Below are 7,500 nucleotides of genomic sequence, written 5' to 3'. Positions count from 1 at the left end.
TCAGCAAGGATTCTGCGCTATCAGTTGGGAAAGGAACCATGACAACCAGGGTAGTCATCTCTGTGGGGTTTAAAGACCCTTATGAGAGAACAAATTGGTTTAAAAATGCAAGGCTTGATTATGTTGGCTTGTTTAATTTTATGTCATTTGTTCTGTAATATTTAGATGAAGTGTTATGGAGGTCTGGCAGTAATCTCTCTCTCTCTCTCTCTCTCTCTCTCTCTCTCTCTCTCTCTCTCTCTCTCTCTCTCTCTCTCTCTGTGCTTCGTCTTTGTTTATATTCATTTTTTTCTTTTATGTACTTATTATTTTCTTGTTGTTGTTGTTGTTGTTATTGTTGTTGTTGCTGTTGTTGTTGTTGTTGTTGTTGTTTGTTGTTGTTGTTTCAGTTCATTATAATATTCACTTTCTTCTTTATCATTGTCATCCTCATCTTCTTTCTCCTTCTTGTCTTATTCATGGTTACCTTCTCCTCCTCCTCCTCCTCCTCCTCCTCCTCCTCCTCACACCCGGAGAGAAATACCTTACTCCTTCCTTATCTCCTCCCTCTCATTTCTCATCCTTCTCACCCTCACTTTTTATCTTTCTCTCCCTCCCTTCCCTCCCTTCCCTCCTCTTCCCTTCCCTTCCCTTCCCTTCCCTTGCCTTCCCTCCCCCTTCCCTCTCCCTACCACCACCTTCCCTCCCACCATTCTTCTTCCACACCGTTCCTCCTTTCCTCCCTCCTCCTCTCTCTTCTTCCCTCCTCTCCCTTCTCCCCTCCATTCAGGCAACAACCGGAGGAATAATTGGTCTGCTTCTCACATTCCTCTTCCATATATGTCAGAGAGAGAGAGAGAGAGAGAGAGAGAGAGAGAGAGAGAGAGAGAGAGAGAGAGAGAGAGAGAGAGAGAGAGAGAGAGAGAGAGAGAGAGTGGTTGTGGCTTTCATAAAAATTATCTCTAGAGTTTCCTGAGCGAGCAAGAAATAAAGAATAACACCGAACGTGACTGAGAGGAGGAGGAGGAGGAGGAGGAGGAGGAGGAGGAGGAGGAGAAGGAGGAGGAGGACTGAGAACGCGGAAGGAGTAGCATGGAGGAGGAGGAAGAGAAGGAAGAAACTGTAAGGGGCATGAGAAGGAAGAGGAAGAGGAGGAGTAGATGAAGAAGAAGGAGGAGGATGAGGAGAAAGAGAACAAGGAAGAGATAAAATGTAGGGTAAAGAGGAAGGAATAAGAGAGAAGAGGAAAACGGAAGGAGGACGACGAAGACGACGACGACGACGAGGAGGAGGTGGAGGAGGAGGAGGAGAAGAGAGGAGGAGGAGGAGGTAAATTTATGAGTACAACAACAGAGACGTTGGTGGGGAGAGAGAGAGAGAGAGAGAGAGAGAGAGAGAGAGAGAGAGAGAGAGAGAGAGAGGGAGTGAGAGAGAGAGAGACGAACCTGCCATCGCTAAAGAACGGTACTACAAAAAAAAGAAAACTCGGGTGATCTTGTTTTTTTCTTTCTCATTCCTTGTGTGTGTGTGTGTGTGGGTGTGTATGTGTGTGTGTGTGTGTGTGTGTGTGTGTGTGTGTGTGTGTGTGTGTGTGTGTGGTGTGTGTGTGTGTGTGTGTGTGTGTGTGTTCAACTTTTCACTGAGATCAGAATTTTTAATAGACTTCTTATTTCACTGTTTTCTTTTCTTTTTCTTTTTTTTTTTCTAAAGGAATGACACTGAATGACGTGAAAGACAGTAATTCAATCTTTCAACAAACCGTCATCAATTTTATTTAAGTATTTATTCATTCATTTATTTTAGCCTCGCTGCCTTATGTTTGAGCATTCCTCTCTCTCTCTCTCTCTCTCTCTCTCTCTCTCTCTCTCTCTCTCTCTCTCTCTCTCTCTCTCTCTCTCTCTCTCTCTCTCTCTCTCTCCGTTCTTCTACCGTTATTTTCACGCAATCTGCTCTTTTGATCTTGCTATCTGCATGCCTCTTCCTGCGGCCTCGCTGCACAAGACTTTACTTTCTCTCACCCCTATTCCGTCCACTTCTTTAATGCAAGAATTAACCAATATTCTCAATCATTCACCCCTCTCTCTGGTAAACTCTGGAGCTCCCTGTCTGCTTCTGTATTTCGTCCTTCCTATGACTTAAATTCTTTCAAGAGGGAGATTTGAAGATTTCAAGATGATCGTTTCTGATTTCTTTTTGGGAACTGGTGCCTCAGTGGACTTTTTTTTTTTTTTACATTTTTATTGCCCTTGGTCGGTGTCCCTCTTACATAAAAAAAAGATAAGATAAAATTGGGATGATAGCTTTCATGATAAAGGGATCAATACTAATCTGGCTGCTCATCCAACACGGCTGTATCTCCTTCACTGTGCTGTGCCTGGCTGGATCAAGCACGGAAGCCGCCCTTACTTCCTGAATGCGCTAATCAGACAGACAAGAACAAAGATAATGAGGAAAGCTGCAGGATGTCGTCAGGTCTACACGTGGCAGTCGCTGCGAAACATACCTACATACCTTCCCTATTCCTCCTCCCATCCTCATCCATAAATTTGTCTAAACTTTCAAAAACTCCCTAATGACTTAACATATATAACATGATTACTGGGTTTATTCCATCCATATGTTAATGGCGTACATTCCATCTCTCTTTTTCCTATTGTAACTTCATCAAGCTTGAACACATAATTTTTTGTTTTATCCTGAGTACTGACCCTGAGAATTTTGTTTATGTCACCCTTAATACATCCCTTATAACCGCTTAAAGACCTCTGTCAAATCCCCGCTCTTATTTTGCGTCTCTCTAAGGAATGTAAATTTAAGAGCCTCATTCTGCTCTGTCAGAAATAATCCTCATACCCTGTTTTTTTTTTTCTTTCTATAAGTCGTATTTATATCTAGAATGAATGGGGAGGACACACAAAGGTAATTAGACGAAGATAAGGAAGGTGAAGACATCAAGCTAGGGGAGGAAGGGAAGGACAGATAAAGGATCAGGAGGAAAGAAGGAAAGGAAAGAGAAGGGATTAGAGGGAAGGAAGGAAGGGAAAAGAAGGGAATTAGAAGGAAGGGAAGGAAGAAAACAGAATTTGAAGTAAATGAGAGAGAGGAGAGAGAGAGAGAGAGAGAGAGAGAGAGAGATGAGGAAGAGAGAGAGAGAGAGAGAGAGAGAGAGAGAGAGAGAGAGAGAGAATCACTAAAGGATATCCTGTCCTGTCTGAATGTCAAGAGAACGTGGTGTTTGATTCTACCCCTTGCTGTGTGTGTGTGTGTGTGTGTGTGTGTGTGTGTGTGTGTGTGTGTGTGTGTGTGTGTGTGTGTGTGTGTGTGTAAATCTAGTTGTAATATGTGTTATAGGTTGTGATGTAGGTATGGGGAAGGGGGGTTGTGTGGGGGTTGAGTGTGAAGTGATAGGTTTGAGTTGTGGCTTGGCGATGACATTGTTGTTGTTGTTGTTGTTGTTGTTGTTGTTGTTGTTGTTGTTGTTGTTGTTGTTGTTGTTTGTTCGCTGCTGCTGCTGCTGTTGTTGTAGTTGTTTTTATCGTTGTTGTTGTTGTTGTTGTTGTTGTTGTTGTTGTTGTTGTCCTCGTTACTTTTCATTGTAAATTATTTCATCCGCAACGTTATATATGTTTATCTATCCATCTATATATCCCTCCATCTATCCATTTATCTATCTAACTACCTATCTATCCCTTTGATAACTGTTACTATTGTAAACAAGGGGACTGAGAGGCGATGCAGTATAACATGAAGGTTTACTGTGCTACAGACTACATCTTATTCCATGACTTAGGACCACATTCTGCAATACTTGCGCCGCACCTTCACTACATTCAAAAGCTCCTACTTGAAGTTACACAGGTTTTAAGGATGTTTTTCTTCATGGTTATATTGACACTATTAACAAGATTTTTACATTATTAATAGGGAGAAACACTCTTGAGGACCCGACTAATCACCTCAGCGGCCTTTGAAAATAATCACAGTGAGAGACCAGAGCGTTTCTGAAGACTGGCTTTAACCCTCAGAATGCTGTGGCCTCTCGTCAATCTTAAGACAATGCTGTAGTGCAAGTTGACAATATCCACACGCCACTGAGAGCCACAGGAGTGAAAAGCAGAAGCTTCAAACTTTTTGTCATCTGTGGATATATTTCAGCACACTTCATAAAGCCAAAAATGTGTATACATGTTTATATAATTATGTATGTGTGTATTTCTTTTAAAACATTTTTGTGCCTTACTACTACTACTATTACTACTACTACTACTACTACTACTACTAACTACTACTACTACTACTACTACTATTACTACTACTACTACAAAAACTGTGGCAAATAAATATATGCAAGGATCCATGCAGCAAATGAGATCCTTAGCGTCACGTATCTTGAAGGAAGAGAAGTTGATCCATAATTCCTGTATGCTTGTGAACATCTTCGTTCATCTTTCCTTCCCATTAAAAGTATAGATGAGCAGCGACACACACACACACACACACACACACACACACACACACAACACACACACACACACACACACACACACACAGCACACACACACACACACACACACACACACACACACACATTTAGCGCACCTTAGGTTTGCGTAAAGGTGGTGGCGGGTACTGGCTTCCCCTTGGAGAGCTTAGGTTTATTAGCACTGGGTGGCGGTGGGGGAGGCTGTAAGCTCATGTCCCCCACGTCGTCATACAGTTCTTCGTCGCTCACAGGTCGCGGGGAAGTGGCTTGTCCTTCCGTGTTACTGGCAGCTGAGGTCTGTTGGTGGTGGGTGGCAGTGGTGGAAGCTGTAGATTCATGTCCTCCAGGTCGTCGTACAGTTCCTCAGCTGGTGGCGGGGGTGGTGGTAGGGCAATCGCGGGGATCTTGCTTACTGTGCTTCATTACTGGGGGGAGAAAGTTCGATTTGCCGCAAAATCTGTCTTTGATGCTACGATGAAGCGAGGGTTTAGTTGATTGGGATTCTTTTGGTAAAGCGCACGGAGGCCTCTGAGCTACTTCTGGTAGGGGAGCCATTTCGGTGGGGGGGGGTGACAAAGCTGTGACCACATCGTCATAATGCATATCACTCATCCATGTGGGCACATTCGGTAAGGGGCGGTTGGGAGGGGCTGGCATGGACTTTGGTAAGTTGTGTTTGTTGACGAGGTGAATCTGTATCCTTTTCTGTCTGTGGTGAAGATTGTTCTTGGGCTGAGCAGTTTGTTGGTATCCACGCTGTTCGCGGGAAAAGGACCGTTTCTTGTGTTTCACGAAGTACGTCATGGCCGCAGTTGTCACGCTGCCCACCACGAGGACCGAAAGCCCACACCGATGGCGATCCACCCCATGGGGCCGCCACCCAGGGGGGCTTTAAGAACGACACTGGGTACATCTGGACGGAAGCTCCTCCGAAAGTGAAAGAGATAAAGAGATTTTGTCCAAGCGTCATGTTATGCAGCGACAACATACCCCCAGGCATGACAACAATGGAATCCTCGGAAAAAGTGCGGATTTCTCCGAATTTCAAGCTGAGTGCTGCTTCAGGCATCACCACTATACCGTCTGGCTCTACTACGTCGAAAATAGCCTCAAAATTCAGGCTGCCTCTAAAAACTTGGATGCCATAAGGGGACTCACGGTCGACCATCAAGTCCTGAGTTAGAGTTTGGTCGTTAATGTATATGAATTCTTTGACGTGACCTAGCTTGCAGTCTTTCATTTGGAAGATAAAGGAGCCGTTAATCACCAACTTATTCACCAGTTCAATAGTAGAGTTATGTAAAGTCGACTTTTTGCTGGTAATGGTCAAGGATACTTCCCCGATCCGGGAGTCATAAACATCAAACTGAGTCACTTCTGGAAGGGATCACTTTTTCTGCCTTGGAAGACTCCAGACGCACCCTGCTCACGCCGCCCACAATGGTGACGCCTGTGCAGTTGTAAAGGAAGAGCTGTACCGAGCAGCCATTTTCAGGTTGATCGGTGGTAACTCGTGAAGCGTTGTAGATGTGCACATTCCTATCCTTGTCACTGCACTTAGGATGCTTCAGGAAAAAGCTGTTCCCTTTCCCCTTGATCGTTAATTTTGTGTAGTTTTCCCATTTGAAGCTGTCCAGTTCGTACTCCTAAGAGAGAGAGAGAGAGAGAGTGTTGTTTTATATATATATATATATAATAATATATATATATATATATATATATATATATATATATATATATATATATATATATATATATATATATATATATATATATATATATATATATATATATATATATATATATATATATATATATATATATATATATATATCACTCATTGCATGTCCACTTATAATTTTTCCTTTCTTATCTTTTTTTCGTTATATAATTAGATTTTATCTTATACACACACACACACACACACACACACACACACACACACACACACACACACACACACACACAACACACACACACACACACACACACACACACACACATTGCCAGGTTGGAGTTCACAGATGAGTGAAGATAAATTCTTCGGCTCAGTCTTACACTCGCTGGAGTAAGGGTGAATCTGAGTTGATGCTACGCGCAGTCCCCGGCCCCACGAGCGTCATGGCCGTCGCCACCCTGATGGGAGGAGGGGAAGGAGTGAGTGGCATAGAGGGCGTGACATATGGTGAAGCAGTGTGACTGAGGTAAATGAAGTGCCGCCCAATGTTGTCCTCGTAATTACTACTTCTTATATTGCTGCTGTACAACTTATGCTGCTGCTGCTACTATGTACTAGTATGACTACTACTACTACTACCTACTACTACTACTACTACTACTACTACTACTACTACTACTACAACACCACCACCACCACCACCACCACCACTACTACTAATAATAATAATATACTATTATTACTACTATATTACTACTACTACTACTACCACTGTACTACTACTACTACTACTACTACTAGTACTACTACTATTGCTATTACTACCACTACTTCTACTACTACTATATACTACTACTACTACTACTACTACTACTACTACTACTACTACTACTACTACTACTACTACTTTTTTTTTATGTAGGAAGGACACTGGCCAAGGGCAACAAAAATCTAATAAAAAAAATGCCCACTGAAATGCCAGTCCCATAAAAGGGTCAAAGCAGTGGTCAAAAATTGGTGGATAAGTGTCTTGAAACCTCCCTCTTGAAGGAATTCAAGTCATAGGAAGGAGGAAATACAGAAGCAGGCAGGGAGTTCCAGAGTTTACCAGAGAAAGGGATGAATGATTGAGAATACTGGATAACTCTTGCGTTAGAGAGGTGGACAGAATAGGGGTGAGAGAAAGAAGAAAATCTTGTGCAGCGAGGCCGCGGAAGGAGGGGAGGCATGCAGTTAGCAAAATCAGAAGAGCAGTTAGCATGAAAATAGCGGTAGAAGACAGCTAGATATGCATCATTGCGGCGGTGAGAGAGAGGCTGAAGACAGTCAGTTAGAGGAGAGGAGTTGATGAGACGAAAAG

The 7,500-nt window shown here is 42.9% G+C and overlaps 1 long non-coding RNA gene across 2 annotated transcripts in view; it reads right to left on the bottom strand.

Moving 5' to 3' along the window:
* Positions 1-7,500, bottom strand: part of LOC135116518 (uncharacterized) — a 31,544-nt gene that overhangs the window by 22,905 nt on the left and 1,139 nt on the right. The window contains exons 2-3 of one of the 2 annotated variants that reach the window (XR_010276367.1): positions 6,465-6,598; positions 4,259-6,108 (exon numbers count right to left, since the gene is read on the bottom strand). This is a non-coding gene — a long non-coding RNA (uncharacterized LOC135116518). Of the gene's footprint in view, positions 1-3,714; positions 6,109-6,464; positions 6,599-7,500 lie in introns of those variants that run through there. The other variant, XR_010276366.1, reaches the window with a different exon arrangement.

The sequence above is a fragment of the Scylla paramamosain genome, chromosome 31 (genome assembly GCF_035594125.1).
Source record: "Scylla paramamosain isolate STU-SP2022 chromosome 31, ASM3559412v1, whole genome shotgun sequence".
Classification (NCBI taxonomy): Eukaryota; Metazoa; Arthropoda; class Malacostraca; order Decapoda; family Portunidae; genus Scylla; species Scylla paramamosain.
This window is presented reverse-complemented; position numbering and strand designations above follow the sequence as displayed.